Here is a 22578-nt window from a genome sequence, read left to right on the forward strand (position 1 = left end):
TTCCTTTACTGATAAAAGCTACACACGCGTTGAGACATACTACATAGTATGGAAATGTCAATGTAAGCCACTGTTAAACGAGCGTGTAACTTATTACTAGTAAGGGGGTTATGCCCGTTTTCACCATCAATCCCTAATTTTTAAGTGACCCCTATGGTAGCACACAACAGGAATTTTATTTTCAAAGGGGTCACTTAAAAATTAGGGATTAATGGTCAAAACGAGCATTAGTCTCGTAGTCATAGTTCGTAGAAGCTTTGCTTATTTTGAAACTTGATGGCCTTTTGAAAATATTTACTTGATATTTATGACCATAACCTTTTGCAACAACAACATAATTTTACTTAGATTAATAATCGTATTAAAAGGTTTAATACTTAGGCAATAATACCACAATCTATACTTATACTAATATTATAAAGCTGAAGAGTTTGTTTGTTTACTTAAACGCGCTAATCTCCGGAACTACTGGTCCGATTTGAAAAATTCTTTCAGTGTTAGATAGCCCATTTATCGAGGAAGGCTATAGGCTATACGACATCACGCTACGATCAATAGAAGCAGAGCAATAATGAAAAATGTTGCGAAAACGGGTTTTCACGCGTACGAAGTCGCGGGCACAGCTAGTAGTCAATATTTAAGAAACTGATCGAGAGAAATTCACAAGGCTTCTCCCACGTCGCTGCCCACAGGTGGTGCATCATTAATACAGCTAACGCGGGTGAATCATTGGATGCGCACGCGCCGGTCTACTACTGGTACTCGAACGGTAGACGATTTGTACTCGATTGTTTAACGACTCGATACAGCAAAGCGCTGGAGGTCTTAACATCGAGTGAAATATGGAATCAACATAATTATTTTGAGTAGAAACACTAATTAATACCCAGTTTTGTGTATCTGACAAATAACGCTACCCAGCGAATAGATAAAAGTTGCTGGGCAATGATGATTTTATCCGCTCCTGAAAAACCAAGAGGTGGCTTTATCTGTCAGGTAAGTTCCTTAAAGTTTATCTGGGAATTTACAAGAAAGTGGTGCCCTTAGTTTTATAAAATCATAAACCGCAATAACCGCATTATTATGACATGACGTAGTGTTTCAAAAATAGTAACCAATTAATTTCCTCTGAAAACTTCAGGAACTAAAAGATAACTAAAAGATGATCTGCATAAAAAAAAATATTTTAACGTAATCAACCTACATTGATCGCCAGTATCGCAAGGCCGTTACGCGACCTACAATCGCGAAGGTCGACCTTCCAAACTTCGGGGTATCCTTGGCAGTCTCAAATTGGAGGTCAGCCTTGTACTTGGCCTCGTTGAGGACGAGGCCTCCAAAGCCAGGGTGTAGCCTTGGGCAGGGATTGTAGAGGTCAGAGAGGTTATTGGGTGAAGGACGAGGGTGAATCGTAGATTCGTAAAGGATAAGGTCAATGTATTTCGTCTTGGGTATTTGGGAAAGGATCGATTGAGGCACATACTACTTAACATCTTGCCAAAAACTGGGATCTTTGTGGTTATAAATAGTTGCCATAACATCTTTACAATAAAAATGTATAGTAAGATGTGCAATCGTGCGTGTGTCTGTGTACTAATAAATAAATGTTTGTAAAACACAATGTTGCTGTGCCCAAACCCGGTCTATGTTTGAGACTATAGATTGTTTAAGACCTTATGTACAATATGAAATGCAATAAAGATATGTATTGAATTGAATTTAATCGACTGTGTGATTTCTTTCTATGATCTGATGTATCATTAAAATTATTTGGGTGCTTTAAATTAGATAGTAGATGTAGAGCATAGTTTTAGACGAATTTCCACTTCCATTTTACATACATTAAAAACAAAAACAACCGATTAAATAACATCCTATTTTTAATATAGCAAGGGACTCCCCAGGGACCAATTTTGGTTCCCATTCATTAAATCAATTACATTTTATCGTCTAACACTTCTAATACCTTAGTAGTGGTCCTCGCGTCAATTTAGTAACAATATTACGCCATGCGCCGGCGCCGTCTGAATCGACTAATCGATTGTGATTCGATTGTTCATACTGATTCGATTGTACTCGATACTTAGTTCCGAATTCATTAATTGGACCAAGGCCAAGCATTAGTTGCGGTTAGTTAAAAGATGTTTGTTTTTATTTACGGAATGTCAAAGCAATTTGTTTGTCATCATCATTCCTACTAGGAAGGAATTTCCTAGTCCAAAAATACTAAAAACCTAATTTCAGTTGACTCCACACACGCGTTGACACAGAATTTTGAAGTGAAAAAATGTTGAGTATAATAATGAAAATGAATAAAAATGATGAATTGAGGTGTTAGTAGTTAGAAGTTGGGTGAAGTAACTTACGCAAAAAATTGTTAAAATCTAACAGAATCTTCACAACTTTAAATACATAGAGGTAATTATACAATATTGTGATTCAAAGATAATAATCTTGTTAACCCTATCTTACTTAGGGTCAGTTTCAAACTATGTATGTATAAAGATAAATAGACGCCGTCCATAAAGCTGTCTAATGAATAAAGTTGCTGTTATTAAATCTTCCTCGCTTTACATTGTATCGGTCTTTAGTCGGCAGCTTAGGCTACACACAGTAACGTCTTATGCAGTTGAAATAAGTTCGAATTTGCGACAAAAATGTGAAACCTTATGTGCAAAGATAAACACATCTCAACCAAACATTGGTATAATTGACCGCTACTGACATCAACAAGGTACTAAATTAATCTTAATTAAGGCTCTAGGAACACCAGCGATAATGCCACCGCATTCTCACGCGACGGTGAAATTAACCGATATTACTAATTAAATTCTCAATGCGAAGAGTATGAGGGGAAAATAAAAGAGCTTATTGATGGGAAAAGGGCTCATTACACTGCGGGAAGAGAACTTGAAGCTAATATAAAGCGTCCTATGAAAGTTATTAAAAATAATGATTTTTCAGAGACGCATCAACCTAGGCATCTGTACCAAAAGTATAAAGCACTAGCACTATGTCGATATATTGAGTGGCGACCACGAGCTGGAAGACGTAGCGTGGGCAGGCCTCCCACTAGGTGGACCGACGATCTGGTGAAGGTCGCGGGAGGTACCTGGATGCAAGCGGCGCAGGACCGGTCTTTGTGGAAATCCTTGGGGGAGGCCTTTGTCCAGCAGTGGACGTCTTTCGGCTGAAACGAACGAACGAACGAACTATGTCGATAAGATATCGGACAATGTGTACGAAAAGTTACACGATATAGTTACCTTTACTAGACTTAAACACATTATTGTATAGTACAATATCCTAGAACTCCGTTCGTGCTAAAAATTCTCTCCCGTCGTCACTCATTTCTAGCAGAATTTACAATTTAAATAGATGAAAATATGGCAAAAATTAACAATCAACAATCTGGCCATGGTCTTGGATTTGATTCCTGATCAACATTCCAATGTAGAGCCAAAATGAGTCATCCGAAATCAATTCATTTAACCAAATAAACTCTTGATCCGAAGGGCTCTTGATGCTCCACCAATAAACTTGTGAATTTACGTCGCAAACTTATCTTACCACAGTTCATTGTCACGAGAGGACGACCTTAAAATGGCGCCTACTGTTTGTTTTCGTAATTAAGCACGTGTATAATTAGTATGATCATTTTGTTAATTGAGCCAAAAATTAGTACCTAGTAGTAGTAGACCAAAATTTAAAAAAAAAACAATTGCGTAATATAGATTAAAACCCAAACCGAGTAGATGGAGTCAGAACCAAAGCAAATAACCCTCCTTCTGGCGCAGTCGGATAAAAAGGTTATTATCATTTGATAAGAATATCCAACGAGAACCTAAAAATCATGAAAATTCTAAGTTTAATATACAATACCAATAAAAATACTTCTGCTTTGCCAGTATTTCGAGAAAGCATATAGAAAGTGCAAAAGAAGAAGTAACTTAGTAGTCAAAGAATGGTCCCTTTAATGCAGAAATGGTGTGATTTAGGTAAAGCCTGGTCCGTGAGCACGTAGAATTTTGTCCAATGACCCCAAGCTACCCATCCTTATCGCTCGCGCGTAATTATATTGCTGTCGCGACTGCTCACGGACCAGGCTTTAGGATTAACTACCTATAGTTATTCAAAATAATACAATTATGGCAAATTTAAACCCAGTATCCTAAAAGTAGCTATAGCATCGCTCCTGTCTTCACCAACCCTAGCATACCCTGTATTTACAAAGCGCTACTATCTCTATCAGAAGTCGGCACAAAACGAATAGGCCGATCGTATCGAAGTGCTGAGGATAGAGCAGCTGCATTATTATTGGAGGATGTTAATACAGCTTTATTTTTGCAACTACATTCCGATGGTGCCTCCCGATTTGAGTTCGAACGTTGTTTTATGTAAGCGGCCCGGTATTTTAAGCTAGGAAGATTCTTAGTTCATTTATTGCCTTGGCATGCTTGCTTGTTGAAGATTTATTACTATATTCAATAATTTTATCTTTGGTTCTTCAAGAGAACCTTTCAAAAGTCTGGGATGTATTAATAATCCTTTTAAAGTCTGGGATGATTAACACTAAGCACTGTACTATACTAAATGCAACATTTACCTATATGATCATAATTTGATAGCATTCGATTTTTTATACATAACAAGGCAGGTATTTGACCGCAATTGCACCTGGTGTTAAGTGAGATGCAGTCTAGGATGGTACATATCTGCCCTGTAAGTGCCTATTCATTCTCACTTTGAAGAGGCCCGGATGATAATGTTCGGGAAAGACAGCAGCAGACAGTGAATTCCACTCCCTAGCTCTTCGCATTATAAAAGAATTTATCGAAACGCTTATTCCGTTTTTCCGAAACATCCATTTTGAAATCTCAAACCTACCCCATTGCTTCAAGAATCTCCATCGCCACAACGTCATCAAGACAACAAAACGCCAAATACCACTTTCATCTCGATCGCATCTCGTCAACGAAAGTGAAAACTCGAATGCAAATGCGACCTTGAACTGCGCGGGCGCCGGCGTCGGACGGAGTTTATCGAACTCGAATCGAGTCAAGTGCGCGTGACTGATCGTGATGAGGTTTTGATAGTGCCGTCTTCGATTTTTCTTAACGCCAAATTAGGGTAAATTCCGGTAACTGATGACGCTGCGTTAATGAACGGAGTAATTGATGGTGACGGGATTTTAAATGCTCTGCTGGATGATATAGTAAGTTTTAATGTCCTTTTTAAAGATCAGTTAAAGTTGGCCATTTCGGCTTCTGATACAATCTTTGAAATGTTTCATGAGTTGCTTTTTTCCAAGGTTTTGCCTGAACTGTAACATTATTTATTAAGGGTATGTGTGTGTGATAGATTTCCTGTATTTCTTATAGTTACTCTATTTCTCCTTTATCAGATTTTTAGGCATGATTTTGTTTTTCTTCAAGTCCAAACCTTATGAAAATTCTTCAATATTGGAAAATATAATTTAGTGAAACAAACAAAATTAATAATAGCATTATGCAAACTCAAATAATAAACCAGTAAACTGATTACCAACAGTTGTCGTAATAAATTAAATTAATGCACGCAGAAAATTATTCGTTGCGGATTTATTATTAAACATAAAATCACAATCCAATTTGTATTAACATTTAATAACAGTCACTATCGTTGCAAGTCGCAACTCAGATAAGTCGATATTAATTTAATAGAGCGCCTAATGCAAATCTTGAATCAAATCCATACTAATATTATAAATGCGTAAATAGTTCCATCTGTCTGTTAACTCTTCACACTCAAACCACTGTAGCTATGGAAGGTAGAGATACAGTTTGAGACCCAGGGAATATAGTATGTTTTTATCTCAGTACTTGAAAGAGAAAGACCTGTTTTAAGGACTCTTTCCCACAGAGACATCCCGTTTTTTGCAGGAGCTGTTTTATCAGGATCCCGTCTAGTAGCATGCGTGTTTTATGTAAACATTCATACGAACATCCCGTTTGTAGTCCCGCAGAACCAATCAGTTCGAATTGGAAGTTCAAACAAACAACAGTGTGTGTTCACAAGGCAGTCCAATTTTACTGGATTCTGCATTACTGGATCCCGGAAAGCTGGATTGACGTGGGAAAGAGCCCATAAATGTAATTTGGAGTAGAGATACTTTGAGACCCAGAGAAAAACTTACTACAGTTTTTCCTGGTTCACAGTGACGCAGTATTCGTTTGACAGAACAAATTTCACGCAAACCCCACAGGCAAAAGCGAATGCTAAAGTAATTCAACCTAACAATGTGGGCACTTTCACAGTACCAATTCATGCCCATCTCATGATAAACCGAATGCCATTCCAGAAACATTACATCTGTCTGAAATGCCAACTATTAGCAACAAAGCAAATGGGCCATTCAATGAAGAACAATATATCATTATAATTCTAGATCACCGATAACACGAGTGCGGGCTTTGGCTATTGTTCGCAATAACTATTATTGATGAACGACACAATGGGAGATGGCATTATTCCCAATTATTGGGGAGGTTCGGAATGAAAACAATTAAATAAATTTTAAAATAGTATCATTGTAATTTTTGGACTGGAGTATCAACATTATACTTTAATTAAGTGACTGGTTCCTACCTGTTGAGTTCATTTAATAACATTAACACGTTTTGGAGATCAAACGGGTTTGTCAGTTACAAAAAAATACAGTTTAGGGATCAGTGACAACTCTGAAACAATTTTGACTGCTTAAGTGAGCTGCTGTAAATTACTTTACAAATTAACGAATTCTTTATTTTAGATTCAGCGAATAATCAAAGAAAGAATGTGAAATAAATGACCAAAGAATCATTCAAAATACACGTGCCAGAGAGCTTATTGAATTCAACCACTCGTTTAAAAAGTAGTCCCAATTGGATAATGATAAAAAGTGAACAACCAAGGTTCTTTAAATAGACTTCCTACAAACTTAATCAGTATTATCCAAACAAGATAAGTAAAAGTATTGATAAATTGAATCTGATAAAAATTAATAACACACTTACAGTTATAATAAAAACAACAGATGCAAAACATAAAGACTATCTCGAAGTTAAGTGTTAAATATATTCCTTGGCAGAAATATAAAATTCATTTAACAGTAATGTTGGCACATTAATTGAAACACGACGTGAAACATATAAATAATGTAAATATAAACGCTATAATAGTGAAAAATTAGCTGTGAACATGATAAAAAGAACTAAGAAAATCTAGATTAACTTGACACGTAGACAAATAGAAACGAGAACAGTGATTAAATTATTTATAGAAATAGCTTATAAAAACGGTTGGCCATAAAAGGAGCGCTATGGTTTCTCGGTCACCTAACGATCGGCTTCAAGGAGCAGCAGGATTCATAAATGGGCATATACCTATCTGTTCCTCGTCCGCAAGGTTTGATCATAGATATTGTTATTGCAATGTCACGTTTGATCCGGCTTTGGAAGTGGCCTCCGTCATATTTTCATAGTTAACTGTTTTCGAGATCTGTTCTGTCAGTTTTATTAGTGAGCCGTGAGCAATCACTTGGTTTGTTGATGGTAGGTTATCTTGGTGACCTTTTTTGATCGGAACAAGATCTTTTTTTAGAAAGTGTTAGTTATGAATGAATTTCTAGATGTCGAAGGAATAAAATTGATTTGTAAAATTAGCAACCGAATTTATTGAGAGTTAATAATGATCGGCTAAGTAGCTGTAGACTGTTATAAGTTTCAGTATTATACTCGTATTTTGGAGAATGATGTTGATGATTCCAAGCAGGTGCATGTCTCGTTTTGACATTGATGCACTCTTCTTTTTCGAAGGCGTCAGATATTGCATAAATATCTTTATATTCATGAATATTGTTTACATAATTTTCGGCTATAAATAGTCCAGCTGCACTGGCAATCCTCGGACGTTTCTACACTTCCAGCAATGACATTCTACGGCATTCATTCATCAAAACTTAACGATCATCAGCATTAAATTTCTTCCGTATTTATACCTTTTTGGGTTATCAAAATCGTAAATCTCACTCGATAGTGTGAATTTTTATATGAGTCAGTCACCCCCGGCCGTATATGGAAGGCTCCTTTGACCTTCGCGGGCGCCTGGCCTCGACTGAGCGGGCCGGCGCGCGCTGCCCCTTATATGGGAGATATCGCGCCTGCGCGGTGCGTTCTGCTTCCAGGTCACGTGGTCTCATCTAAATTTCGCGTTTATCGAATGTAGGAAATTGTTTACGCACTTTCAACGGCCTCGGCATTACATTGCAATGTTAGCTGATATGCAGGACGTGTTGAAATGCGTTCCGATGCTGCAATTGAGTTGCTTGATGTGTTTTTAACTATGGAGTATGTCCTTAGTCCTCGGTATGTAGAAGGAAACGTTTTAATGAACCGTGAATTCCGATGGCATGATGAATTCAGTGATACAGAGAGTATGAGCTGGGCGATTCGATTATGCACTATTATGGTGCTTCAAAACGACAGCAGTATAGCAAAGGACATTGTCAGAAACCGCCTAAAAAACCGCCCAAAAACATTAACCCATCATAATTATTTTCTATTTTTTTTAATACATTAAGCACCCTTTCATTCTAATGGACACTTAAGCATTGAAAAATTAAATAAATAAGTCTTTTAACGTTTATTCTATAATACTATTACAACTTCCGGACGTTTTGGTGCGTGGCATGGTCTAAAACCTATCAAGTTCCATAATTTTTGCCGATAAAATCTGTACGAGGCATTACCGTACTTTATTGCTGGGAGTCCATGTATAGTGATGTTCCTGCGGCCATCATAGACAATAAAATATCGATTTTGAAAATAAAATAAATCGATTAAACTGCTTTGAAGACTAGATTTGCGTTAAAAGCTAAAAAGATATTGACAGTTTGACACTATTACAAGAAGATATCTAAAGTGTCCAACTGGTCGAAGGTCGTAAATAAAATAAAAATAATTAGGACCATAAACTGATATTCATGGTATCATAACTGTAAAAGTGTCAGAATCCGATGTTGAATCCAATGCCAGTTGAAGTGTGAGAAACATATATATTTTTTTTTATGTGACAGGAGGCAAATGAGCAGACGGATCACCTGATATCAACCTAGTATAGTTGCCAGTCTCTCATAATCTATGCCAATGAGGGTTTTCGCGATTGAAAAATCCGCCAGATGGCAATACGTAGACGTGAGGTCCAAATGCTGCATGATTGGTTATTTTTGACATGACATTGACAGATATCCACCAATCATGCAGCATTTGGACCTCGCGTCTACGTATTGCCATCTCGCGGATTTTTCAATCGCGAAAACCCTCATTCATAGCACATGTATAATAATAGACCAAATGAACTTTTATAGATTGTGAAAGAGAAGATAAAGATTTTATTATTTTATTAAAATCTTGCCACGAGGTAGTTTTTCAGTAGAAACCAGGATTGGATAATCGCTACAGGCAAGTATCAGAACATTTTATAAATATTTTTAATCGATTATATCCATGTGAATCGTTTTAATAAATTATCATTTTACTTTTTCAATTAAAACTTTTTCAATCCCTAGTCTTGTCAAACTGTCATAATGTCAACAAATTATAAATGTCACGTCAGTTGACTCAATTTCAGTCTTCTGTGCGTTTATTGTATTTTTATTTCAATGAAATAGTGCTAAAGGGTTAGTACTAAAACTGAAAGCCTTTTTTCAGAAAGAAAACCAATGTGGTGCCCTTATTATTCATGCTGTTTGAAAGTTACAAGTCAGTGATACAGAGTTGCCGACATTATAACTCCGTAGTGATACCATACCAAAGAAGAAGTTTTCCTAAACACTTGTGTTGTTTTTATATGTGATCGAATAAAAAGGATTAATTCTACTGCTCAAATGGAATAACTTATCCCAAGAGACCGAATATAAAAAAACCTCTCCATAGAAATTATCACCATCACGAGGATGTGAATTTTTTTGAGAATTTGATATTGGTCCTGTAAGAAAAGTAGTTGTGTTTCAGTAGTAGAATCAACCCTTCTTGTTTCATCAGCAAGAGTAACTATAAAAACGCCCTGTAGGTAGGTATTATTAAGCTGAAGAGTTTGTTTAGTGTCAAAGACTGTCACACAGTGTAACTTAAATTGGCATATTATGTTAATGAACATAAAAACTTAAATAAATATTTATGTTAATATTTTTTCTATTTATTTATTTTCCCAAAGCTTCACAGTGACAGCTGAAACAGCAATACTGTTAACAAAACAGTAAAACTAAACTTGGAACAAACTGTTACAAATACGAGGGGTTTAATATTTTACAAATTAAAATAAAACCGCATGTTGCTTTACTTTCTCGTATAGGTAATAAATGTAATTAATGGCTAGATTATTAATGTTACTTTGTTACCCTCAATAGTGAGGAAATCTTATAAAATGGTAACCCTGATTTTTATTGTCATTCAAGTGCTCTTTCTTCGCATAGGCTTCTGTGATTTGGCCAAGGGCCACACACATTGCGATAACATTATGCGACATTGATTTGACAGCAGCGGAGTGAAGTCTTGCGACTATGCAAAATGATACCCTGTAATCGTAGCGCATACAGACATAGACGGGGCGGGGCACATAGCTCGTAGAGCTGATGGCCGCTGGGGCAGGAAAGTTCTTGAGTGGCGACCACGAGCCGAAAGACGTAGCGTGGGCAGGCCTCCCACTAGGTGGACCGACGATCTGGTGAAGGTCGCGGGAGGTGCCTGTATGCGAGCGGTGCAGGATCGGTCTTCGTGGAAATCCTTGGGGGAGGCCTTTGTCCAGCAGTGGACGTCTTTTCGGCTGAAACGAACGAACGAACGATACGTATTACCACTATTTACCAGACATTACTATTTATTGCATACTCGCCGGATTACACGTATGAGCACGCGCGTAACAGCTTCGGCCTTGCATTATTATAAGATCTTGTTCCGCCCTTTTACGAACTTCCTCCGTGAGGATATCCCCGCCGAATTCTATGATGAACCTATCAAAAGTCATATTCTGCAATGTCAACCCACCACAAGGTGGACCGACGACCTGATAAAGGTAGCGGGAAGGCGCTGGATGCAGGCCGCTACCAACCGTGCGATGTGGAAGTCATTGGGGGAGGCCTATGTTCAGTAGTGGACGTCCTGTGGCTGAAATGATGATGATGATGAAGAAATGAATGAAAATGACAAATCTTCGAACGTGTATAATACCGTGCCAAAGTAATCATATAATTTTGGCACCTTAATAACTATTGCCGTTTTTGTTGTAAAGATCATGCAGCGCTACTTGCGGATATTATTGGAAAGAAAACTATGTGGGCTCTAGATCTGAAGCCGCTTTAACGAACACGAAGTGCTCATACAATGCGGCGTATTTTCTTCCAGTCTTTAGTCAGGACTTTAGTCGAATTAAAACCCCGGTTGAACGTGATATAGCCGCACTAGAATACGATGCTTTTTTGCATAATCGCAAGACTTCGTTCCGGTGTCGACCGAATGTTATCATGATGTATGTGGCCCAGGGGTTACCGTAGCCGCTAAGGTTTGAAACTTCTTGCTTAAAATATTGTAGTCTTTGGCATAGACTACGATGGTAGTCATGGAGATAGGAGTTTGTTATCTCGTGTCAGATGTAAATGGTGAAAAGAAAACTCATGATTCGTGGTATTTTTATGTAATATGTAGGTATTTTATAAAAGTGGAACCCCGAGTGATCTCCAAAACCCATTCTATTATTATATACGATTCGGCTTCGATATCTATAATACAATAGGAGTTTATTTCATGTGTCAGATGACAAGGGTGGAAACAACCTACGATTCATGTTGTTTATTTACGTGCAATATGTGGGCATATTGTAAAAGTGGAATGCCGAGTTGTATTTCTAAAACTTGTTCTATTATTTTATACTATTTGGCTGCGACTCGGCGTGACGACAATACAAAACATTTTTCGCGAATCGGTGTTCATACATTCACACAATACATTAGACGCCATGTTGTCATAAACGACATATTATAAAATCGCTGTGATTTAATATTCTTAATCATTAATTTTATGGCAAGTGTCCATCAGGAATCATTGTTCTTACACACAGAATCGTATTATTTCGCTTTCGGGTAGTAATATGTCAAAATTGTTGGTTCTTTAGGCGAACAATGTATGGAGAACGAACATTGTCCTTTTCGATGCTGAGCACTGACGACACTATTTTGGTGCTTCAAAACGACAGCAGTACCTATAGCTAATTGGCATTTGTGACAGTTTCTATTTCGTGATCGTTTTGAAATATCTTTTATTACGAACTCTATCATGAAAAGTTAAAGGCGACAGACAGCTCTAACTGTACAATGTTACGTCCGATTTGTTCTTCTTAGGCTGGTCAATTTATATTCATTCTACACAACTAATCTAACTCTAATATTGAATTTAAATTCTTTCTTTCTTGGCAACATTTCCTAAACTGGCTCTCACAGAGTAGGGAGATCCTCCCACAAAAATCCATTGTGTAAGAGGAGAAGTTCATTACATAGTCTGTCGCATATTTATTAATATTTATACGTAATTATGTATATTCCAAAAGCACCTTGAATTCGCGGGAGCTGCCGAAACTTCTGCAAAAAAATGAAGTGATAAATAAGCTCCTTGCTGCATTATTATACAGCTAACGCCTCTTATAAAGTCGTAATAAGGTGTCGGAAGCGGCCGCTAAGCTTCTTACGGTCAATTATGCATGATTGATCTGTCGTAGTGAAAATAATTCCACTGTAATTATGTGGTTAGAGCCGAGGCTACACTGTCGTGAGAATCGGCTATGTGTATACTTACCTAAGTATGTTATAGACAAAGTGTATACCTAAGTATGTTTTTAAACGCTGCACCAGTGTAGGAGTCGTGCGAAATGCCAATATACTGCTTTGATTTATTTATTTATTCTTTAATGCCATATAATTGGTACTTATGGAACTTAATACCATTGGGCATTCTCTGCCGGTATTCTCTTTGATTGATAATAGCTCTACCATCAAATAGGGTAGTGAACACTCCCATAAAATTTGTATGGCTATTGATAGTGTATACGTACTAAAATATTTTTATTCATTACATAAAATGTAAAATAAGATAATAAGATACTCATAAATAAATAAAAAATATTTTTAGAAAGGTTTATGTGACTGAGCCACCAGAATTGGTCGAAAAAAGTCGAAACTTTTTAAAAGTATTATATTTTACATGATATTGGGCATTTGATAAATATATAAAAAAACACAAAACTAAATAAAAATGCAAAAAGATCTGCGATGGCCGGGAATCGAACCCGGATCAACTGCTTGGAAGGCAACTATGCTGACCATTACACCACCATCGCAGCTGGGTGAAGCGCCGAAATAGCGTGTCAGTTGATTTTAGAACAGTGACCTTTCATCTTTTAGTGGGCGTAATTTTATTAGTCAAAGATTAAATTAGTTTAGAGCTCAATGGTTTATTTATTACCTCATTTTATTTATTATCTGCACGATTTTTTTATTCTGTTCCAAGTGCACTCTTATCGTAAAGCTGTAAAGAAAAATGTTGCAAAAACGGGAAATATTATTCAAACTTTTTTTTTATCTACAACGAGGAAGCTCTTGGCCTGTATCTCACCTGATGGTAAGTGATTTTCACGCCTACGAAGTCGCGGGCATACTTAGCTAGTATGATTATTATCGTAAAGGTATTGATAAACTACGGGCTAAACTAATTAGATATTCAAGTAACTAACTTTATATGACGGCATCTTTATTAATAAATAATGAATAATTATTATGTTCATATTTTCCAATAATATTGTGTAACGCAAATAGCGTGTGTTGGACGACCCCGGGCAAAGTCATTATGCTAATAAATCTATATAATTACACACTTACAACGTTATTATTTTGTTAGTGTCTTGCTGACTGTGTAATTATTGATAAATTTATTTCAACTCCTCCGCATAAATAATTTAATCGACTGACGTTTAGCTATTATTTTTATTTAGCGACATTAATACAGTGTTGATAAAATAAGCCACTCCTGCTTATGTGATATATGTAAGGTAAAGAAAACTATATACAAAATAAACAAGTAGCTGAGTACTTCATCATCATCATCATTTTCAGCCATAATTAAGACGTCCTGCTGAACATAGGCCTCCCCCAATGATTTCTATAATGACCAATTGGTAGCAGCCTGCATCAAGCGCTACTACTTTATGAGGTCGTCGGTCCACCTTGTGAGTGTACGCTGCGCTGTGCTTTCCTTACAGTATTTTTTCCACCACAAATATCAGTATTACTGAAATGACGAATTGCAAATAATTTATGATTTATTTTTTATTTTGTATCAGCAAGAAATAATCTCAATAGGTAAATAGTAGTTTTAATATTGTAAAAGTAGCGCCCTAAAGACCACAGTATAATATTGTTTCGTCTCATTCCTAAAGGAAAAATGGTTTTGCTTTAAAAAACACATCAGTACCAGACGAGCGCACGCGCCTCTCACGCGCCTCAAAGATAGCCGCCGCTCGTGATCCGTCCAGATTACACGTTTATCAGCAAATTGACAATTTGACCTTTATCTTGTGCACTAAGTTCCCTATGATATTAATATACTAGTTAGTTTGACAAAATATGGTATTAACAGAATAGCGGGATTTTGCAGTTGGTTAAATTCACAAGGTATTTTTATCTAAATGTAGGAGTGTAGATAAATACCAACTTACTGCAACTACTTAATACATGTGGTATCTTAAATAAAACACTGATATATGTTCACTGTGTAAGCTAGTGCAAGCACTGACGTCCGTCCCGTGTGGCGGCCCGACTACGACTGAGCCCCCACCGCGCCGTACTAGTCAGTGTTGCCATAGCGCACACTCTTTATTTGTGTAGTAGTACACCACATCTCTTCCTTATTTTATTTGATTCGAGACAAGCTATATTATAATTAATGCTACTACTAAATTAAAGTACATTGGTTTGTAATAACTAGTAAGTAGGTACTTTCTATAAGCTTACAAATTATACACAAATATTTTGCTTATTCAATTTCCAGACACGTTACTCATCTTCCTTTCAATTAAATTGAAACAAGTCAAAAGGTCAAAATATTCAACCATCTTTGGACAATAGCCCATTAATGATCTGTAATACTTAATTAGTAAGTACTTTCTATTAGCATACAAATTACACATAAATATTTTGCTTATTCAATTTCCTGACACGTTACACATCTTCCTTTCAATTAAATTGAAACAAATCAAAAGGTCAAATTAATATTCGACCATCTTTGGACAAAATAGCCAATTTATCAAATAAAATATTAGACTCAAACATCACAACACATTATTATTTGAACTCAAATAAGTTAATAAATAGTAGGTGTGTCCACTTATTACATTACGAATTTCCCACAAGATAGGTAGGTATCTCAAATTAATATTATGTCAATTATTTTTCTTACAATTTTAATTTCCTTAGTGTAGGCCTAGGATGCGCGCCATGATAAACTTTTTATAAACTTTGAATGGTAAGCCCATACGCCTGTTGTCTAAAATCATGGAAAGATTCCATCAGGGTGCGCATCCTAGCTCAGTTGATCTAGTTAAAATACAATAAAAATAAAGTTTCATCTACCACTGCTTCGGAACAGTAAGTGGGCCAGTGCTGAGAAGAAGCAGCGCAAGAAACTCAGTCACCTCTGTGGGCCGCTTTTAAAGGCTTTACTATTATTTTATATATTGATGCGAGCGGGCGAAGATAGTTATCATATTCGGATCATTTACCTTTATACAGTTTGTGGCACAAAATATAGTGCGTTCACTACTCCCACAGGTTAATCTTATGTAATCTGAAATGTGTAGGCAGGCACATCACTCACACTTTTTCATAGACTTGTCTTTATTTTGCCATGAAATATGAACTTTGAAGCTACTGTCTCACTGACAGGCTTGCTGACAAGGTTTCAATATGTTGTTGAATTTCTCAATAAATGACACTTACGAGTGAATAACAACGCTATTGAATAATTACACAATTATTTTCAACGTTCATTATTTGTATGCTACCGAGTTAATGAATTCCTATCGTTATTATATGCATTTTTTAGACATAATTATGATATGAGACTTGAAGTTATAAATGTCTATTCTTTTCGAAACTAAAATGATCTGTCACGCTATATATTATATTGTATGTATAATATTAAGTAATATCTATCATTTTGGTAGCGTTTGATTTTCCAAACGACCACCGGCACCGCGTGCCTTTCAATTTTCATCAAACATTACAGGTTTTATAACCATTTTGGTAGTGATTGGTTTCCCAAACCACCACCGGCACCGAGTGCGCTTCGATTTTCATCGAATCATCACTGGTTCTAGACCCATATTGTTTTCCCATTTAAGGCGTCACTGGACTATGTCAAACATATCAAAACCAACAGCATCCAAATCGGTGCAGCCGTTCTCAAATTTTAGCACGGAAAAATTAAATGAACAGCAATCTTTTTTTCGTAATAATGTAATATTGTATTATTGGCATAGCAACATAATATTCACATAGGATAGGTATAGATATATTTTTTAAGCTAAGTGTACGAATGTCTGTATAGTTTGTCTGTATATAATGATATGTCTACCGGTGCCATCCGCGGTAGAACATTATTATTGAAACTGACTCAGATACTGGATACCTGTATTATCGTGACATTGGTTCTGCTAATAAAATATTTGATTAGATTTGACTTAATTTAATTTGCTGACAAGGCTGATCACATTTCTCAATTATATTGACTTCTTTATTCTTAAGAAGAAATAATATAGGTACATTTATTTGGCACATTAAAACAGCAAATTACAAATTTGGACAGCGTATAAATTAATTTGGTAATAATGCCAAAAGGGCTTCCACCCAGCATAATGCCGCAGTGCGTAGCACTACAACGCTAGTTTCAAGTGGTTGCTGAGAGAAGAGGTATGTACCTATCTCAAAACATTCATTTTCATCAAAGTTGATTCAGTTGTGTAGTTATTAGTCAAAATAGCTGTAAAATATTGTCTATCTAAGTTAACGATTTCCTTTCACAATTAATTTCCACCCCTTTTTTATTCCCACATATATCACGTCCTTCCACGACTAGCAATTTTGATTTACAACGTTGATTATTTATTAGCACCGGTCGATAATTAATCATTTTGTGCATGCTAGTGATTATCGCACCCCTGCTACTAAGTGGTTATCAGTTGTATTTTTCAATATACAAAACGAACATCAGTGCCAAGGAACAACTGCCATTTTTCGATAATAGTTATTGTGATGAAAATCGCTTGTATATAATCGTTCCACATGATGGCTAATATATAATATCGGCTTTATCCCTGGCTATACAAAATGACTATTACAACCCTGCCTTTTATACGCCTTTGTACCTTTGATAATGTACCCTTGGTGATTGATTGGTGATAACCATTGAGGTAATTTATACAAATTATAGAACACTACACTACTTAGGTAGGTATGATCCATACAATATCAGCGATTTAGTTGCTTGCCAGCTTTAGACGTGTTATTAAAGTTATAACACTTTTCTTTCTTTCTTGAAATAATGTGAAATGTATTTGTGCTGTGACTGTGACAAAATGCTGTGATGTGAAGATGTTGCATACATAAACTCAAGGAATACGGCAAAGAGCCAAGGAATAACTTCTCATCGGATAAATAAGATTCCTGGATGGCTCAAACTTGGAGTGAAAATGTGGTTATGTTCTCCAGTCGATGGACCACATGATGTCGTGCCCTGCGTGCCCAATCAACTGCACGCGGGAAGATGTATGCTATTGAGGACACCACTCTTGAAGCGAAGTTTTGGGTTGACACTGTATAGGTTTGTTGTGGACACAACAAGAAGAATAATAATTTGATGTCTTAAAATTCAATGCAATCACCATATTTGTCAGACGCTATAATATCTACATCTGACCAACGATACAGCGCTTTGTCAACTGCATAAACAATTTGGTTTGACTTTTCAAAATGGAGTAGGTACGACTTTTGTGTACCGTCCTCTAGTTCACATTTGACACAGTAAACAGGTGTACCGATTAGTTTATTTTTTAGTGGGACCTAAGTAGGTAAACGACATTTATTTTATATTTTTTTTTTTGTCTGACAATACTGATTCTTAATTGTTTTCAGAATCAGGCACAGATTGGTTGCAATGTAGAGAAATTGATGATTATGGGCACGCTGTACTTGTATACCACCTTATGAGTGCCGTATGCACGATTCACTGGCTCACCGTCACACTGCTGACGTCTACCATTATTACTTCTAATTTGACAGAGATCAGTTGACAACCTATCACTTGTGCGCGTGATACAGTACTGTAGGTACCTTGTAAATGTTTTCGATGGAAGTCACGTCCATTTTTTTTTTATAATAGATATTCTAGGCTACGTCAAATTTAATGGTTACCACATCTCTTCATCAATCATAAATCATCACATCACAATTTCAAAAAGAAAACCGAGACCAACAAAAACAGCTGTTTGTGCTGTGTGAGATATTGTTTTACTTTTTTGACGGTTCATAGCTTGTCTCTGACAATTCACAACTTGCCTAGTTTTTTTTTACTGATACAATACTTCAATTTTTTTTTTTGACGGGAAATCATCATAATATCATGAAGGTTTAAAATATTATCTTATCTCGGGTCATGTCAGTTCCTTGGAGTAGGTACTTTGTAATAAATTATGATATTTTTTTGTCTGCTAACCTTAAATAGATATGAGTAGGTACTTACTAATATTTGATGTTTGTACAGATTTAGTTTTAAGACCTTTTTAAACCCTTAGTGTGCAATTAATTAAATGAATACGTAATTTCAAATTGACAATGTGAGCGCTTAGGATTTATCTCTAAGCTCACTTGCATTTAAAGTAAATAAATAAATCTATATACTTTACTATAATAAATCTATCATTTTCAGCCACCATAATAAACCTATATTATGGTGCAATTATTTCATGAAACTCAAACACACAACGATACCAGGAGGATAGATATACTTTAAGACCACTAATGAATTTCACAACTTTCATTTTTGAATATTTTCTACGTGACAATAAATTATTATCTTGTCTCGTGTCGTTGTATGGAACTCTTTAATAACAGACTGATACTTTGTACTAAAACTCTTTAATAATACACTGATACTTGATTTAATAACACACTGATACTTGGTGCTAATAGTAATCTCCGAGTTCATTATTTATCACTAAATACTTAATTTCAGTGTGGGCGGGAATCGAACACGCGCCCTCACACGTACCTACGTGAAATTGGTGTTAAAATGAAGTTTGTTTATTATTCCATATTAGCAATTCACTACCTGCTTTGTTTATTATTCCATATTAGCAATTCGCTACTTGTTTTGTTTATCATTCTATATTAGCAATTCACTACTTGCTTTATTTATTATTTAAGATTATATACCCAATCAGATTGTCATAATTTCTTAACAATACATTATCTTGTCTCGTTTTATAGGTAGCATTGATGTAAACAGGAGGTAACCTACTAGTATTACGTATATTTCATTGTAGTAAAACAATTTAATTCGTTCTGGAATACGATAATAAAATTGTAATAATATAAATTATTTAGTTCGATAAGGAATAATGATCAAACGAGTCTCAGTGGCATTGCAAATTACAGTTTAAATAGGGTACCCTTCAACTAGCAGGCAGACATATTCTGTCTGCGTCAGTTTGGCTCAAATGATCTTACATGATTTAGTTTTAACAAGACTAATTACTTAATAATAACAAGTGACTTTTGGTAAGTAACGAGTTTGTTAATCAACATAACACCTGTGACTCATGCGTACGCGCAACATAATCAAAATCAATATTACTATGGGTTGGAGATTTGGTATTGTTTGTAAAATTAAATATTAATTGACTTGACGTTGATAATAATAATGATTTTGATAAATAATAATCGGCAAATAGACTGTGAATGTACATTCTGTAAGTGTAATGATTGTAGCTACCTCCCTTTTATTTTATTTAATTTATTGGGTATATAATCATTAAAATTATTAATTACTCACTTTTATCCTCGTCGCCATTGTGGTATCTTAAATAAAACACTGATATATGTTCACTGTGTAAGCTAGTGCAAGCACTGACGTCCGTCCCGTGTGGCGGCCCGACTACGACTGAGCCCCCACCGCGCCGTACTAGTCAGTGTTGCCATAGCGCACACACTTTATTTGTGTAGTAGTACACCACAATACATAAATAATATTATTTAGTGCACACCAAAGACCACAAAAAACTGACAAATAAAACATTATCACAAAAAAGCGATATATTCCTGAAAACCCAGGAAAATTTCAATCAAAATTACCCTTATTTTACACGTAGATAAATTTCAACAATATTTTCAGAAAATTAGCATTTCAAAAGCTAAAAACCATACAGCATTGTTCAGTCAAGATTCGGTTTCCATTCTCCAGTAAACGTATCCTATCAAGGCGCGGGCACATCGTTAGGGCTACAATGGCTGACCTTAGGGCTGCGCCCAAATTGGCGCGGGTCGCCAGTCGTGGGAGCGCCCGCCAATTACTGGCGGACACGACTTGTGACTGGCTAATCGGTTGTGGCCAACAGTTTTAGCATATTATTTTAACCCTATAACAGACAATATTATAAAATTTTTCATTGGTTTTGGACGTTAAAACAAGTGGATAAGGTTGATAATATAGTGGGAATAATATTTCTATTGCCTTATAACTGATTACTATACTGTATTGCTTGTATTAATATTTGGATAAAAATCTCTTGCAACTAAGCTTTTAAAAGAGTTTTATATTACACGTCCTACTTCAAACTCTACCACTGCTTCAGGCCAATAATCTTAGCTAGTTTTTAGGGTAGTTTGCATGGGGCATATCTCCAACAGGGGACTGATGATCATTATAATGATAAATAACTTTAGTACCTAATGATGATTCAAAGTTTTCGAACCACGGCTTTCAATTAAGCCTTATAATGACTAAATTAATATAAGTTCGAATTTCAATGCGCTAAATTCTTACCAAAGCCATAAACTGGCATTCCATAAATCACGATATGCAGGAATTCCAAATTCCAACCAGAATTCCAGAGAACCACAGAATAAATAATCAGGGCATTAAGGCTGGGTTGCACCATCTTATTTTAACTTTGACAAACGTCAAAAATCTGTCAAAATCCACACAAAAAACACCGGTTATCGTCAAAGTTACGGTCAAAGTTAGGTGGTGCAACTCAGCCTAAGTACCAGTTACAAAACATCGGCCCAGCTCAGGTAGGTGTTAGTTTATTCAAATATCTAGATTCTAGACGTAAATACGGCTTTGGACACTTCCAGAGCATTTCTGCAACGGACTGACAAATATTCTAAAGCCGTCTGATTTATCGTTTGAGGTAATTCGAAGCTTTTATTTGTAAATGGCTGGAGCGTGTCGCAATTTCAGGTTGCAGTTCGGGTTATTATAATGTTATTCACACGTTAAATACTAAAAGATAACCTATTTATCAGTTAGAGACAAAAATGTCTTTATTTGTTTGGAATAAGTAAACAATTATTACTTTACTCAGATTTAACTCACCGTTTAGATTGTAAATTGTTTAAATTTTTCAATTTCTTGTGTAACTAGTCTTTTTTGTATGCCAGATTCTGATCAGGCAAGATATTATCCACAAATTAGGTCGAAATCACAATACAGATATCAAATTGGTGAATCATATTCGTAAAGGGCGTACCTTTAATGTATAAATTCTCATACTCTACTCCTCTCCTTTTAGATATCAGATGTCATCATATCCTTCATTATCAGTTGCCCTAAACTCTAAGGCTGAGTTGCACCACCTAACTTTGACCGTAACTATAACGATAACCGGTGATTTTTGTATGGAGTTTGACAGATTTTTGACGTTTGTCAAAGTTAAGGTAAGATGATGCAACCAGGCCTAAGACAGACAATATCATTGGTGACAGTAGAGTTTAGCGATCGCGTCACGAAGCAAAGTAAGTAGGTGTCTACTAAAGACAACAAAATTGAAACTTGATCTAGGGGGACTGATAGATACTGAGTCTAGCCCTATAATTTTGATCCATTTAAGTCACAGTAGTGGCATAAACGAGCTTCAAACCAAAACCAGAAGCTCTGCTCCGCTGTCAAGCGTCATATCAAGCTTTACACTTGCGCTAAATTTAAATCTAAGGGCCATTATATTTGTTAACGTCGCCCGCTCGTGATGTCTCATAATTCAATATTGTTGGGAACATTAATAATAATATGGGGTTTACACATAACGACTGATATTGTGAATTTGTGACCAAAAGTAAATACCATTTTAATGGCAGATCGAAAACGGTTCTACTATTCGCGATTTTTTCGGGTATTTTGCGGTGAGGCGATTCAATAAATTATTCACGACGATATTGGTACTTTCTCGCTGCGTATATGCCGA

General features: G+C 36.0%; 1 protein-coding gene and 1 non-coding gene across 3 annotated transcripts in view; both read right to left on the minus strand.

Annotated features, from left to right (window-relative positions):
• LOC135082018 (GAS2-like protein pickled eggs) overlaps nucleotides 1-22578 on the minus strand; it is a 201893-nt gene that overhangs the window by 21533 nt on the left and 157782 nt on the right. The window lies entirely within an intron of this gene.
• On the minus strand, nucleotides 13333-13404 carry Trnag-ucc (transfer RNA glycine (anticodon UCC)). Its single transcript has one exon. It is a non-coding gene; the product is annotated as a tRNA-Gly (tRNA).

This window comes from Ostrinia nubilalis, chromosome 21, assembly GCF_963855985.1.
Source record: "Ostrinia nubilalis chromosome 21, ilOstNubi1.1, whole genome shotgun sequence".
Lineage (NCBI taxonomy): Eukaryota > Metazoa > Arthropoda > Insecta > Lepidoptera > Crambidae > Ostrinia > Ostrinia nubilalis.